This window comes from Oncorhynchus clarkii, chromosome 32, assembly GCF_045791955.1.
Source record: "Oncorhynchus clarkii lewisi isolate Uvic-CL-2024 chromosome 32, UVic_Ocla_1.0, whole genome shotgun sequence".
Taxonomy (NCBI): domain Eukaryota; kingdom Metazoa; phylum Chordata; class Actinopteri; order Salmoniformes; family Salmonidae; genus Oncorhynchus; species Oncorhynchus clarkii.
In genome coordinates, this window is record NC_092178.1 from 39,469,875 (window position 1) to 39,486,142 (window position 16,268).

General features: G+C 41.1%; 1 protein-coding gene across 1 annotated transcript in view; it reads right to left on the reverse strand.

Moving 5' to 3' along the window:
* Positions 1-10,136: 10,136 nt before the first annotated feature.
* LOC139392386 (probable ATP-dependent RNA helicase ddx6) overlaps positions 10,137-16,268 on the reverse strand; it is a 63,289-nt gene continuing 57,157 nt past the window's right edge. Inside the window, exons 14-15 of the transcript XR_011629665.1 lie at positions 10,490-10,553; positions 10,137-10,243 (exon numbers count right to left, since the gene is read on the reverse strand). The gene's annotated coding sequence lies outside the window, so the exon portion shown is untranslated. The remainder of the gene's footprint in view (positions 10,244-10,489; positions 10,554-16,268) is intronic.

Consider the following 16,268-nt stretch of genomic DNA (forward strand, 5'->3'; position numbering starts at 1 on the left):
TCTGAGATTCTTTAGGTGCCTTTTGGCAAACTCCATGCGTGCTGTCATGTGCCTTTCACTGTAGAGTGGCTTCTGTCTGGCCACACCCATAAATGCCTGATTGGTTGAGTGCTGCAGAGATGGTTATCCTTCTGGAAGATTCTCCCATTTCCACAGAGGAACTCTAGAGCTCTGTCAGTGATCATCGGGTTCTTGGTCACCTCCCTGACCAAGGCCCTTCTCCCCCGATTGCTCAATTTGGCCGGGTGGCCAGCTCTAGGAAGAGTCTTGGTGGTTCCAAACTTCTTCGGGAGTGCTGGAGAATTTTGTTTTGCTACCCTTCCCCAGATTTGTGCCTCGACATAATCCTGTCTCGGAGCTCTACGGACAATTCCTTCAACCTCATGGCTTGGTTTTTGTTCTGACATGCACTGTCATCTGTGGGACCTTATATAAACAGGTGTGTGCACATCATATCAAATCAATTGCATTTACCACAAGTGGACTCCAATCAAGTTGTGGAAACATCTCAAGGATGGTCAATGGAAACAGCTAAATTTCAAGGCTCATAGCAAAGGATTTGAATATTTATGTAAATAAGGTATATTCCTTTTTTTTATACATTTGCAAACATTTCTAAACCTGTTTTTGCTTTGTCATTATCGGGTATTGTGTAGATTGATGAGGGGGAAAAAACAATTCCATTTAGAATAAGGCTGTAACGTCTCAAATGTCAAGGGGTCTGAATACTTTCAGAATGCACTGTACATGTTTAACGTTGTAGATGTTGTAACACACTCTAAGGGTGTATTCACATATAGTCCTCTTTTAAAATAACCGATAGCAGTCCTCTTTAAAGTCAACTGGAGGGTAACAAAATGTTGTTATCTTTGTAGTTACACTGCCCTTGCCTTTGCATGAGGACTCAACTCTTTTACCAGTGTGAACTGGTATTTTCACTTATTCACCTATTTTGTGGACTGAGTCCTTTTTTTTTGCATTCACATTGCTATGTTTTGAAAAGAACCAACATCTTTTTCCAACATTCACTCAATGCAGGACAAGCCATACAATCACAATGTGTTATGGGACAACTAGATATACATACTTACAGTTTGGAAGCTAATAGATGGCTTTTAGTTCAAATATGAGACATAACTGTAATCAGAAGATACGATTAACTTGTAAATATTATTGGTAACAGAACAAATAGCAATTGAGTAACTGCAGATTAAATAATGCTGTAATTGAACATTTTACACCCAATGTAGGCTACTTCCCCTTTAAGAGCTAGAATAGATTTTATAGGTTGTGATTCTCACCAAATATGTTGTCTTCTCACACTATTTAAACCTCACGATCAATAAACAGCTTATAAAACTCTCTTAGCATATAGAGCACATATTGCAAACCAATAATCTGAACTAAAAACTCCACACATTTTGGAATTTCTGTGCATCCTCGACAATTGCTAGTCAATATCCAAAAACACCTCACATTTGTTTTCTTCCATCATCTCTCGTGGCACCAATGTAAGGGTTTATGGCAGGGGAAACGGTGTTGCTGTAGTCTAGTGTGTTGTGTGGGAATAGTTACAAGCGAACCTGGGGACTTTTGTGTTTACATTGTCCTAAAAATGGGAAACGGACCACAGAATTCAAGCGAACCCAACTCAGACCACCTCTCGAGATGATCTCTGTTCGGTTCGCTTCGGGGGCTCTTTTGAGGGGTTTGAGTTTCTCTGGAGTGTTAACAATGTACAATAAATTAAGCGAACTGCACAGAGTTCACAAATATCGCCTGAAAGGAAACAAATGTGAAAACACCCTATGTTGTGTCCTTTTGGGGTAACGGTTAGATCTGCTTTCCAAACAGTCAATTGTTTGGTAAATGGTGATTAATTACCATTTTTGTTTTCTGGAAATGTGAAGTGTGTTTTGTGACACTATTGTAATTAGTCCTTTTCAAATGTCAAAGATGTCACTGGACATTCAGTAAACATTACTCATTGCATCTTTAAGCACTGTACAGCAAAGCTATTGTCAACACAAAGATTTGATGGAAAGGATTTGTTATATTGATTCTGTGCTGATAATTTTCATTCTTTAGATGTCTCATTATCAATGCAAAAGTTTACAATAAAAGTATCTTGACTTTGACTTTTGTGTTGTTTCCGCTGAAGTTTCTCCACAGTAACTGCGTTTCCATCCACAGTTTTTATGCAAGTAAAGCCATGCCGTATAAAAAATGAAGACGGGGGATTGAAACGCGACGTGTCGCCACAGACAATTTGTTCTTTCAACATGGTGGGATCTTAAAAAATATATATATATATTCCACAGTTGCAGTGGAAACTCCTTTTTATGGGCAAATATTTCTATAATAAACCATGTCAAATTAAACTTGGGAGTCACGTGATGACATGCTACGTTGTACTACCAGTGCGATGTAGAAAACCATTAACGTTTATAAGCAGATTTAAATAACTTCATGGTCAAGTGATGGACGGTGATGAAGTTGATGCTATGTATTGGAAATGTGCAAGTGGTTTATTTATTTTTTTGTTTCATGAGCTGAAATAAAAGATCCCCGAAATGATCCATACTCACAAAAAGCTTATTTCTGTCAAATGTTGTGCACAAATTTGTTTACATCCCTGTAAGTGAGCATTTCTCCTTTGCCAAGAGAATCCATCCACCTGACAAGTGTTGCATATCAAGGAGCTGATTAAACAGTATGGTCATTACACAGGTGCACCTTTTGCTGGGGACTTGAGGCTGTAGCAAAGGTGCTTCACCAAAGTACTGAGTAAAGGGCCTGAATACAAATTATGTGATCCTTCCTTAACCCATAGGAAGTCCCACCCAGTTGACTACTTCAAGATGGTGAAAGTCCTCGATGGCGCTGCTCATGCTAAAACGGGCTTTTGGGCCCCGAATCCTCCATATCTGTAATTGAAACACCTTTGGTGGGAAAATGTGTATGTTTTTTAATGCAGATTTGAGAATATTCACATCAATCTGTTGCCAATTGGATGGAAACGTAGCTTATGATGATTATCATGTCATACAGTGGGGCAAAAACGTATTTAGTCAGCCACCAATTGTGCAAGTTCTCCCACTTAAAAAGATGAGAGAGGCCTGTAATATTCATCATAGGTACACTTCAACTATGACAGACAAAATGAGACAAAATGTATTTGCAAATTATGGTGGAAAATAAGTATTTGGTCACCTACAAACAAGCATAATTTCTGGCTCTCACAGACCTGTAACTTCTTCTTTAAGAGGCTCCTCTTGTCCTCCACTCGTTACCTGTATTAATGACACCTGTTTGAACTTGTTATCAGTATAAAAGATACCTGTCCACAACCTCAAACAGCCACACTCCAAACTCCACTATGGCCAAGACCAAAGAGCAAAGGACACCAGAAACAAAATTTAAATAAGAATAACAATTCACAGATTAGTATAGATGTTTTTATTGGATTGACAGACTTTCACCAATGTATGTTTTTTTATTATTACTTACTCACAAAGCCCTTTATACAATTCCCCTACCACAACTGTTCTGTACCGCTAATATACATTTTGATGTTAAGCAGTAATGGCTAGAGTGTGCATCTCAGTGAACTTTATCAGCTATGCCTGGGAAACGGTGCCTTTTGTAGAGGTGGATGACAATGAGGGAGAGAGGATATTAACACAAGTAGATTTGTTTGGTTGATCTTGGAAACCTGTTACAAGTCTGAAAAGCTCTGTGCTCAGCCAAATATGCATTATGTCTTGTTTATGAATGGAGTGACAAACTAAATGCTTTCTGAAAGGCAACTTACCTTCCCTTTTTTTAAATATTTTTTAGCTTGGGTGAAATATGTGACATAGTGCGTGAACTAGACCGCCACCCTAAGCCTGTATGGTGGTATGTTGATTTACATGGTCTCCATGATGGCCTTAGCCTTATCACGGATTATGAGGCCGTAAGGGTTGAACCAGGTGCGCAGTTCCTCCGTCTTGTCCTCGAAGCTGCTGCGGAGGTTCTCTGTGGTCTTCTCCAGCTGCTCGCGGACCTCCTCAGCCCGGGACTCAAGCTTGTCCTTCACCTGATATAATAAATGCCATTTAGGTGCAGCTAGTTGTAATATAATACAGTGGCAAGAAAAAGTATGTGAACCCTTTGGAATTACCTGGATTTCTGCATAAATTGGTCATCACATTTGATCTGATCATCTTACTCACAAAAATAGACAGCTTAAACTAATGACACACAAACAATTATACATTTTCATGTCTTTATTGAACACACCGTGTAAACATTCACAGTGTAGGGTGGAATAAGTATGTGGACCCTTGGATTTAATAACTGGTTAACCCTCCTTTGGCAGCAATAACCTCAACCAAACGTTTTCTGTAGTTGCGGATCAGACCTGCACAACGGTCAGGAGGAATTTTGGACCATTCATCTTTAAACTGTTTCAGTTCAGCAATATTCTTAGGATGTCTGGTGTGAACCGCTCTCGAGGTCATGCCACAGCATCTCATTCGGGTTGAGGTCAGGACTCTGACTGGGCCACTCCAGAAGGCGTATTTTCTTCTGTTGAAGCCATTCTGTTGTTGATTTACTGTGTTTTGGATCGTTGTCGTGTTGCGTCACCCAACTTCTGTTGAGCTTCAATTGGTGGACAGATAGCCTTACATTCTCCTGCAAATTGTCTTGCTAAACTTGGGAATTGATTTTTCCATCGATGATAGCAAGCTGTCCAGGCCTTGAGGCAGAAAAGCAGCCCCAAACCGTGATGCTCCCTCCACCATACTTCACAGTTGGGATGAGGTTTTGATGTTGGTGTCCTTTTTTTCTCCACACATAGTGTTGTGTGTGTTCCTTCCAAACAAGTCAACTTTAGTTTAATCTGTCCACAGAATATTTTGCCAGAGGAGCTGTGGAACATCCAGGTGCTCTTTTGCAAACTTCAGATGTGCAGCAATGTTTTTTTTGGACAGCAGTGGCTTCTCCCGTGGTGTCCTCCCATCAACACCATTCTTGCTTAGTGTTTAACGTATCGTAGACTCATCAACAGAGATGTTAGCATGTTCCAGAGATTTCTGTATGTTTTTAGCTGACACTCTAGGATTCTTCTTAACCTTATTGAGCATTCTGCACTGTGCTCTTGCAGTCATCTTTGCAGGACGGCCACTCCTAGGGAGAGTAGCAACAGTGCTGAACTTTCTCCATTTATAGTCAATTTGTCTTACCGTGGACTGATGAACATCAAGGCTTTTCGAGATACTTTTGTAACCCTTTCCAGTCAACAATTCTTAATCTTAGGTCTTCTGAGATCTATTTTGTTCAAGGCATGGTTCACATCAGGCAATGCTTCTTGTGAATAGCAAACTCAAATTTTGTGAGTATTTTTTACAGGGCAGGGAAGCTCTAACCAACACCTCCAATCTCGTCTCATTGATTGGACTCCAGGTTAGCTGACTCTTGACGCCAATTAGCTTTTGGAAAAGTCATTAGCCTAGGGGTTCACATACTTTTTCCAACCTACACTGTGGATGTTTAAATTATGTTTTCAATATGGACAAGAAAAATACAATTATTTGTGTGTTATTAGTTTAAGCACACTGTGTTTGTCTATTGTTATGACAAATTTATGCAGAAATCTAGGTAATTCCAAAGGGTCCACATACTTCTTCTTGCCACTGTATATTCCATGTAGCAGACACGTTTATCCAAAGCGCTTGCAATCATGCATACATTTATTTGTATGGGTAGCCCCAGCGGGAATCGAACCCACAATTATTGGCAATGCAAGCACCTTGCTCTACTTACTGAGACAGACAGTGCTCACCTTTTCAGCCTGGGTCGCCAGCAGCTTGCTGAGGGTAGCCATCTTATCCTCAGCGCGCTCACGGATCTGGACATAGTAAGGCTCAACGCGATCCATCACGGATTCCACACCAGAGGTGGTTCGAGACTGCAACTCCTCAAAATAGGTGGTCACTTTGCTAAAAAGAGTGAAGAGGAAGGAGATGTCAAAGACAGGTACTGGTCAAAGTAAGGTAAAGCATTCCATTTCATTAGAACTTGTTTGCAGTTAAATGACTCCCTCTATGTGACAGACTACTTCTGTGACAGACAAATAGTATTGAATGTTTTTTTTATTTTATCGGTGAACAATACATGATGAATTATGACATAACAGCCAACATTTAGACACAATAAGACAATGCTTTAAATCTAAAGACTTCAATCTTCAATCAAACTTCAATCTAAAGACTGGAATACTTTAATTGATTTAGTCTGGCAAACGGCTCCTGCCTTCTCTCTGTCACACCTGCAAATCTCCTGGGTGTCTTTGCTCAGGCGCTTGTTCAGCTTGCGGCTATAGGTGTTGACCCTGTGACTGACGTCATTGGCATTCTGCTCCAACATGGTCTGGAGTTCCAGGGTGTACACTGTGGTACGGTCTTTAGCTTCAGTCATGTGAGCCTGCAACTTGTTAACAAGGAGCTGCACTTCCTTGCCCAGACGTTCAGCGGCGTCCTTAGCGAGAGGTCCCAGTTTGGTCTTCATATCATCACTGTACATATTCAGCTCAGACATGGTGTCTGTGATCAGGGTACTGGGAGGGAAAACAGACAGGTTTATTAACACATAGATCCTATTAAATTACTATTTAATTTGTAATGTAACAATGTAAACACCTGCTCTTTCCATGACATACTGACCAGGTGAATCTGACTCAACTCAATATTAGGAAGGTGTTCTTAATGTTTTGTACACTCAGTGGACATTTATCAAATACATCAGAATAGGTGAGTGTTATTCTTTGGACTGGGTGAAAATATACATTTTTAAATGTTTTTTTTAAATTTAACAGGGAAGACATATTGAGATGTACGTCGCTTTTACAAAAGCGCCCTGTATATACAACCTAAATATACACATGATACCCAAACAATACAGTGCATTCTGAAAGTATTTGACTTTTTCCACATTTTGTTACGTTATAGCCTTATTCAAACATTTATGAAATTAAATGTTTTCCTCATAAATCTACACACTATACCCCATAATGACAAAGCAAACGCAGGTTTCTCAAAATTTGAAAAAATATAAAACCAAGAACCTGATGATCACTCTGAAAGAGCTCTAGAGTTCCTCTGTGGAGATGGGACAACCTTCCAGAAGGACAACCATCTCTGCAGTACTCCACCAATCAGGCCTTTATGGTAGTGGCCAGACGGAAGCCACTCCTCAGTAAAAGGCACATGACAGCCTGCTTGGAGTTTGGCAGGCACCTAAAGGACTCTCAGACCATGAGAAACAAGATTTTCTGGTCTGATGAAACCAAGATGAAACTCTTTGGCCTGAATGCCAATCATTACTTCTGGAGGAAACCTGGCACCATCCCTAAGGTGAAGCATGGTTGTGGCAGCATCATGCTGTGCGGATGTTTTTCCGCAGCAGGGACTGGGAGACTAGTCAGAATCGAGGGGAAAGATGAACGGAGCAAAGTGCAGAGAAATCCTTTGATGAAAACCTGCTCCAGAGCGCTCAGGACCTCAGACGTGGGTGAAGGTTCACCTTCCAACAGGACAACAACCCTAAGCACACAGCCAAGACAACGCAGGAGTGGCTTCGGGACGGGTTTCTGAATGTCCTTGAGTGGCCCAGCCAGAGCCTGGATTTGAACCCGATCGAACATCTCAGGAGAGACCTGAGAATAGCTGTGCAGCAACGCTCCCCAGGCTGAGAGGATCTGCAGAGAAGAATGGGAGAAACTCCCCAAATACAAGTGTGCCAAGCTTGTAGTATCATACACAAGAAGATTTGATGCTGCAATCACTGACAAATGTGCTTCAACAAAGCACTGAGTAATGGGTCTGAATACTTATGTAAATGTTACATTTTAATCCATTTAGAATAACAAAATGTGGGAAAAGTCAAGGAGTCTCAATACTTTCTGAATGCACTGTATATGTATACACATTAAAATACAAAAACACAGTAATGGGAAGAATAAATAAAACATTGCAAATCACCCAGAAAAACAGATACATTCCTCCACAAGTCAGTCCCCAATCAATACTTTAAATTGCACGAACGGCACCAGAACATCAAGATGAAATGTATTTAGAATTTTGTTCTAGCAATACGGTGCATTAAAACTAAATGCAGATTCACCTAGATCAGTGGAGACCCTAGGAACCTCAAGAGTTAACCAATCCTGTGAACGGGTCAGACAACTCAGGTGACTATACTTCAATAGCAAAGTTATATAAGACAGACGTTTACGAAGTAGGGCCTTGTAAACAAAAAGGGAGTAATGTAGAGATCTACAGGTCTTTAGCGAAGTCCAGCCAACTTTTTGATACAGGATGCAGTGATTAGTATCAAAACTGTCACTTGTAACAAAACAAAGGGCACTATGGAAGATGGCAATCCAAAGGTTTAAAAGTAGTAGCAGCTGATAATATCACCTTAATCAAGAACAGATAAAAAGGTTGACTGAATAATCTGCGTCCTACTGCTTAGAGAAAGGCAATATCTGTTTCTGTAGAAAAAGACAACTCTAAATCTTAACTTATCTATATGTTTTTTCAACGTCAAATCCATATCAATCCAAATGCCTAAGTATTGATATGCGGGAACACGTTCGATTGGAGAACCATCTAATGAGTGAACATGTAGTTCATCTGAAGCATCCTTACGAAAGTCTGAAAACAACATGTATTTAGTTTTGTCTGTAATTAGCACAAGTTTTAAATCAGTAAGGGATTCCTGCATAGTTGTAAAATCTAACTTAGGTTTTGACACAGCCAAATCAACAGCCGGGGCAATAGCATACATAATAGTATCATCTGCATATAGATGAAGTTTAACATTTTTAACAGATTGACCAATGGTGTTTGTATAAATAGTGGAGAACAGGTCCCAAAATCGTCTCCTTTGGTACACCTTCATGTACAAGAAATTCAGACTTAACCCCATCAATCATGATGGCCGGAGTTCTGTCACTAAGATAACCATGAACAGGTGTCAGAGCTCAGGCCTATCGAGGACAACTTATTCAATAATCATGATCAACAGTATCAAAATCTTTCAACGGGTCCAAAAACAAAGCAGCACATTTCATTTTGTGTCTAAAGATCATTAACAACTAAATTGGTTGCTGTAATAGTGTTATGCTCAGGCCTAAACCCTGATTGATTTACATTCAAAAACATTTCTCAGATAAAAAAAGAGCAAAGTTCTACATTTACCAAGGATTCAAGAATCATAGCTAGACAAGGAACACTACTATTCCCACCCAGCACAAGAGCTGATTTCCATAATTGTGTAATATTTCCTGATAATGTTAAATAGAAAATGTGTGTTATTGAGCCAACAATAATGGGCGCTGCACACTTAAGCAGACCAGGATCCAATTTTTCGGCCCCGGTGGATTTCTTGTTGTCTATTGCTAGCAAAGCATCCAGGACCTCTTTTTCTGTAAATAGGCAAAAAAAAAAGCTTTGACTATCATTTCTCTGATCATTCAGCACGTTTCCTCTATCAGCATCATTGTGAATAGGCTTTGAAATAACTTCTAAGAGCCTCCTGAAATAAAATGGTGATAATATGCATCCCTTTTGTCCCGTAATAAGGCCAGTTTCTGAATTAAATTTGTTGTTGCAGAGGAGGAAGTAGAACTCTTCAGGGATTGACAGTTTTCCAGAATTTAGCCAGGTTCCCATGAAAATCCGAAAGAGCGGTTACATAATCATTTAGCCTTTCTGATTTGACTTACACAATGATTCCTCAGTTGCTTAAAAGCTTGCCAGTCCGGGCCTAAACCTGTGTGCCTGACCTTGACCCAAGCATCATCTCTTATGAATGACTTGAATGATAATTCCGGAGTGTACCAGGCATTTGATCTACCTTTAACCCTTAACTTTTTGAAGGGAGCATGATTATCCACAATAGTATTGAAGACATCTGCAAAAAGGCTTGAAGCTAAATGCACATCAGGGAGATATTTCATCATATTTTTAAAATGTTTTTGCCAGGATTAATGGCCAACTGCAGGAAAGTAAAGGTAAATTGGCACAGAAATAAACTCACTCCAGTTCTCTGCTGAGATGGGAGGCCCTGATGTTCTTCACCTTCTCATCAGCCTTAGTGTTCAGATCTGTCATGTAGTCCTTAAACTGGTCAATTGTCTTTTCCCAGGGAGTTTGGGGCTCATCCTGCATGGGTAGCACCCATGCATGGCAGCCTATAGTTAAGAGAATGGAGCAATCGATTTATTAAAACCAGTTGTCATTTGTATTGCCCCTGTCAATTATCCTGTTGGGTAATGTTTCAGAAAACATATGTTTTTCTAGAGCTGATGATTGATTATCTTAGGTAGGCGGCATCCCAAATTGCAACCTATTCCGTATTTAGTGTACTACTTCTGACCAGGCTGTATAGGGATTAGGGTGGTATTTTGGACACAAACTCAGTAGAAGTAAAAGGTCACCTGAGAGGACTGCTAGAGCCAGGATTACTGCGACAACCTTCATGGTGATCTGCTGACAATACACCTGTGAACACAATGGAGAATATCTGTTTATACAAAAGTAATATACCACTCTGATTCAGTGATTTTATAACAATATTATATACAGGATCACTGATTTATGACAATGATATACAGGACTTTATAAATGCCCTTATTCATGCACTGGAACTGTCTTAGTTTACAAAAACAAACCGAGCACTACTTACACAACATGGAATCAATGAATATTAGTAGTATTCACACTCTTCTTGTTTACGGAGGTACGAATAGTATAATTTTGTCTATCTTGAAAGGTAAACAACAATGATCGGGTGATTTAAAACATAATATACATTAAGTAAATAACTGACCTTAGAGATCCTCTGTGGTGATGTTACGGTAAGTCAACACTGACAGACGCTCACTGAGTATTTATACAACTCTGATTGCTCTGAAGCGATCCCATAAAAGCACGGTGAATGGCCAACCTGTGTCCGAAGTTCCCAACACAAAGTGCGTTGTCATTTTTTATTGCTGGATTATAATTTTGTTCCACGTCGCACCATCAAGCTGTTATCACTGTCCAACGCTATCAAGCACCCTCAACAGAACAGACATGATACATACAGGTGATTCACAGCTTAATACGGTCCAGTAAAAGCATCCACTAAAGCCCCTAATATGCAACTTAAAAGGTTGCATATTAGAAAAAAAGCCCCTAATACGAGACTTAAAAGGTGAAACCAAATCCCTTGGTCACTGGTTTAACCGACCCTATCTTTTCAGATCGAGGTAAGGAGACGAGTAAAGAAAGCCAGTTGTCAGTATTCATAGTGTTTAGCCAATTGGAAAGTGTCCTATCAATGTACTATTCCAAAGGTTTATGTTTAATGACAAGAATGGCAGAGAGCATGCCTGATATCAATCAGAACGCTCAGATCACACTGATATGTAATGTTGTTTAGCGGCCTTTGGCCAGCAAGTCTTATGCTGTCATGGTTTATATTGGTCTCCAATACATTGGTCAATGTTTCTTGATCCTGTCTATAACCTTGGAATACTTTTGACCTTTGAAGTCATTGTCAGTGTTTCAGACACTAGCACATGGATAGGAATTCATTGGAGTAATGAACAGTGAGTGAGTTATTGCAGTGTTATTACCACTACCATTATTCCCACGCTCTTCTCAATTTACATCAACCATTCTGCCATCAGATTTGCCACCAATGCTCCTTATAGGACACGTCACTGCACTCTATAGTCTTCTGTAAACTGGTCATCTCTGTATACCTGTCGCAAGACCCACTGGTCGATGCTTATTTATAAAACCCTCTTAGGCCTCTCTCCCCCCTATCTGAGATATCTACTACAGCCCTCATCCTCCACATACAACACCCGTTCTGCCAGTCACATTCTGTTAAAGGTCCCCAAAGCACACACATCCCTGGGTCTCTCGTCTTTTCAGTTTGCTGCAGCTAGCGTCTGGAACGAGTTGCAACAAACACTCAAACTGGACAGTTTTATCTCAATCTCTTCATTCAAAGACTCAATCATGGACACTCTTACTGACAGCTGTGGCTGCTTTGTGTGATGTATTGTTGTCTCTACCTTCCTGCCCTTTGTGCTGTTGTCTGTGCCCAATAATGTTTGTACCATGTGGAGCTGCTGCCATGTGCTGCTACCATGTTGTTGTCATGTTGTGTTGCTACCATGCTGTGTTGTCATGTGCTGCTGCCATGCTATGTTGTTGTCTTAGGTCTCTCTTTATGTAGTGTTGTGTTGTCTCTCTTGTGGTGATGTGTGTTTTGTCCTATATTTTAATTTAATTTATTTTTAATTCCAGCCCCTGTCCATGCAAGAGGCCCTTTTCCTTTTGGTAGGCCATCATTGTAAATAAGAATTTGTTCTTAACTGACTTGCCTAGTTAAATAAAGGTTAAATAATACAAATGAAATCCACATTTTGTTGTGTTACAGCCTGAATTCAAAATGGATTAAATAGATTTTCTTCTCACCCATCTACACACAATAATACCCCATAGTGAAAACATGTTTTTAGAAATGTTAGCAAATGTATTGAAAATGAAATACAGAAATATCTACATCCAGCCTCGGTCTATAAAATGTTTAGTGCAGAGAAGTGTCCTTTGATACAATACTTGGGGATATATTCTATCTGTATCGCTGAAGCGTTACAGAGTGCGCAATAGAAATGTGAAGGTAATTTCAGACTGAACCGATATATGCAGAATTTACCATGAATGCAGTCTCTGCTAATGTGGGAACATTGCCTTAAGGCCTGGATTCAATCTGTATTGCATAAGATCTGCTTTAGAATTTAAAAGTAATTTCTGATTGAGTCGACATATAGCGTTTACCATGAATGAATTCTCCCCGACCACAGGAATATAATGCCTTTAATTGTCAATCGCACTATAAAGCAGAGCTTCAGCGTTAGGAAGGCGTTCTGAATATTTTGTACACAGTGTATATCAAACACTACATCACAAATTATGTGGACACCCCTTAAAATGAGTGGATTTTGGCTATTTCAGCCACACCCGATGCTGACAGGTCTATAAGATCGACACACAGCCATTTAATCTCCATAGACAAACATTGGCAGTAGAATGGCCTTACTGATGAGCTCGGTTACTTTCAACTTTCCAACGTCATAGGATGCCACCTTTCTGCCCTGATAGAGCTGCCACGGTCAACTGTAAGCGCTGTTGTTGTGAAGCGGAAACGTCTAGGATTAACAACGACTCAGCCGCGAAGTGGTAGGCCACACAAGTTCACAGAACCGGTCTGTCCTCGGTTGCAACACTCACTTCCGAGTTCCAAACTGCTTCTGAAAGCAACGTCAGCACAATAACTGTTTTGTCAGAAGCTGGCCGAGCAGCCACACACAAGCGGAAGATCACCATGTGAGGTCCATACAGAAATGGTTTATCGAGATCGGTGTGGAATGCACTGACTGGCCTGCAGAGCCCTGACCTCAACCCCATCGAACACCTTTGGGATGAATTGGACCGCCGACTGCGAGCCAGGTCTAATTGCCCAACATCAGTGCCCGACCTCACTAATGCTCTTGTGGCTGAATGAAAGCCAGTCCCCGCAGAAATGTTCCAACATCTAGTGGAAAGCCTTCCCAGAAGAGTGGAGGCTGTTGTAAGCAGCAAAGGGGGTCCAACTCCATATTAATGCCCATGAGTTTGGAATGAGATGTTTGACGAGTACTTATGGTCATGTGGTGTACAGTGCATTCGGGAAGTGTTCAGACCCCTTGACCTTTTCCACATTTTGTTAGGTTACAGCCTTATTCTAAACTTGATCAAATCGTTTTTTCCCCCTCATTAATCTACACACAACACCCCATAATGACAATTCAAAAACTGGTTTTAGAAATGATAAATAATTTCAACAAAAATATTGTACTTTCTTGAAGCACCTCAGGCAGCAATTACAGCCTTTGAGTCTTCTTGGGTATGACACTACAAGCTTGGCACAACTGTATTTGTGGAGTTTCTCTCATTCTTCTCTGCAGATCCTCTTAAGCTCTGTCAGGTTGGAGGGGGAGTGTCGCTGCACAACTATTTTCAGGCCTCCAGAGATGTTCGTTCGGGTTCAAGTCTGGGCTCTGGCTGGACCACTCAAGGACATTCAGAGACTTGTCCCGAAGCCACTCCTGAGTTGTCTTGGCTGTGTGCTTAGGGTCGTTGTCCTGTTGGAAAGTTAACCTTTGCCCCAGTCTCAGGTCCTGAGCGCTCTGGAGCAGGTCTTCATCAAGGATCTCTGTACTTTGTGCCGTTCATCTTTCCCTCAATCCTGACTTGTCTCCCAGTCCCTGTCGCTGAAAAACATTCCCATAGCATGATGCCGCCATCACCATGCTTCACCTTAGGGATGGTGCCAGGTTTCCTCCAGAAGTGACGCTTGGCATTCAGGCCAAAGAGTTCAGTCTTGGTTTCATCAGACTCTCATGGTCAGAGTCCTTTAGGTGCTTTTTGGCCAACTCCAAGCGGGCTGTCATGTGCCTTTTACTGAGGAGTGGCTTCCATCTTGCCACTCTACCATAAAGGCCTGATTGGTGGAGTGCTGCAGAGATGGTTGTCCTTCTGGAAGGTTCTCCCATCTCCACAGAGGAACTATGGAGTGATCACCATTTAAGAATGATGGAGGCCACTGTGTTCTTGGGGACCATCAATGCAGCAGACATTTTTGGTACCCTTCCACAGATCTGTTCCTCAACACAATCCTCACTTCTGGCACACGGTGGCGAGGTTCAGAGCCACTGCTGTTCCTCGTGTCTATCCTCATTAAGTGACGCAGGACACAGATAGTCTTCACATGCCTGATTTCCCCCAGGAGGCAGTCCCAGATTACCCTGGTCACCCAACCCTGCAGTGCCCTACACGGTAACTGTAGGCAATATTTTTGAAGGAATATCAATTTTTAAAGGTATTTCTAGGAATATGGAAGATATTGTAATTTAAACTTTTACATCACCAGGTCATGTGGACTACTAAAGTATAATATGTCTTATAACAAATCATGATAACATTGAATAGATAGATGCATGTGCACGTGAATGTATAGTTGGAAATTCCAAATTCAACAATGAGTGGTTTGAATGGAATCAGTGGCTAAGTGCAAGCGTTGCAAAGCAATCACTAGCCTCCTATTCAGTGTAGGTGTATGGTCCAATTCTGGGTTTAAGGGTCTCTTTTCCAAGCTAAACATTCACTTGCGACCACACCATGGGCTAAAAAAGGTTGAAAACATTGGCCATGCTGTCAATCTAGCATGACTTCTGCCGCTCTCAAAGCAACTGGAAAATCTTAAGACTTCAGTGAGTTCAAGACAACTAGGAACTCAGAAGGAGAAAAAACAAGCTCCGACTGGTAAAGTACGTTTTGAACGATCATCCAACTCGGAATTCCAAGTTGGTAACTCGGGCCTCTTTCTAAAGCTCCGACCTGAAAATCACTGACGTCATGATTCAACCTTGTTTTTTTCCATGTTCCCAGGTGTCATGAATCAAATCAAATTGTATTGGTCACAAACACATATTTAGCAGATGTTATCGTGGGTGTAGCGAAATGCTTGTTTTCCTAGCTCCAACAGTGCAGTAGTATCTAACAATACACACAAATCTAAAAGTAAAATAATGGAATTAAGAAATATATAAATATTAGACTGAGCAATGTCGGAGTGTCATTGACTAAAATACAGTCAAATAGAATACAGTATATACATATGAGATGAGTAAAGCAGTATGTAAACATTATTAAATTGGCCAGTGATTCCAAGTCTATGAATATAGGGCAGCAGTCTCTAAGGGGCATGGTTGCGTAACCGGTTGGAACCCGGCTAGTGATTGCTATTTAACAGTCCGATTGGTCTTGAGATAGAGACTGAAAAACAGCTTCTCGGTCCCTGCTTTGATGCACCTTTGCTGACCTCGCCTTCTGGTTGATAGCGGGGCGAACAGGCCGTGGCTCGGGTGGTTGATGTCCTTGATTATATTTCTGGCCTTACTGTGACATCGGGTGCTGTAGTTGTCCTGGAGGGCAGGTAGTTTGCCCCCGGTGATGCATTGGGCACACCACACCATCCTCTGTAGAGCCGTGCCATACCAGGCGGTGATGCAACCAGTGAGGATGCTGTCGATGGTGCCGCTGTGGAAGTTTTTGAGGATCTGGGGACCCATGACAAATCTTTTGTGTCTCCTGAGGGGGAAAAGTTGTTGTCGTGCC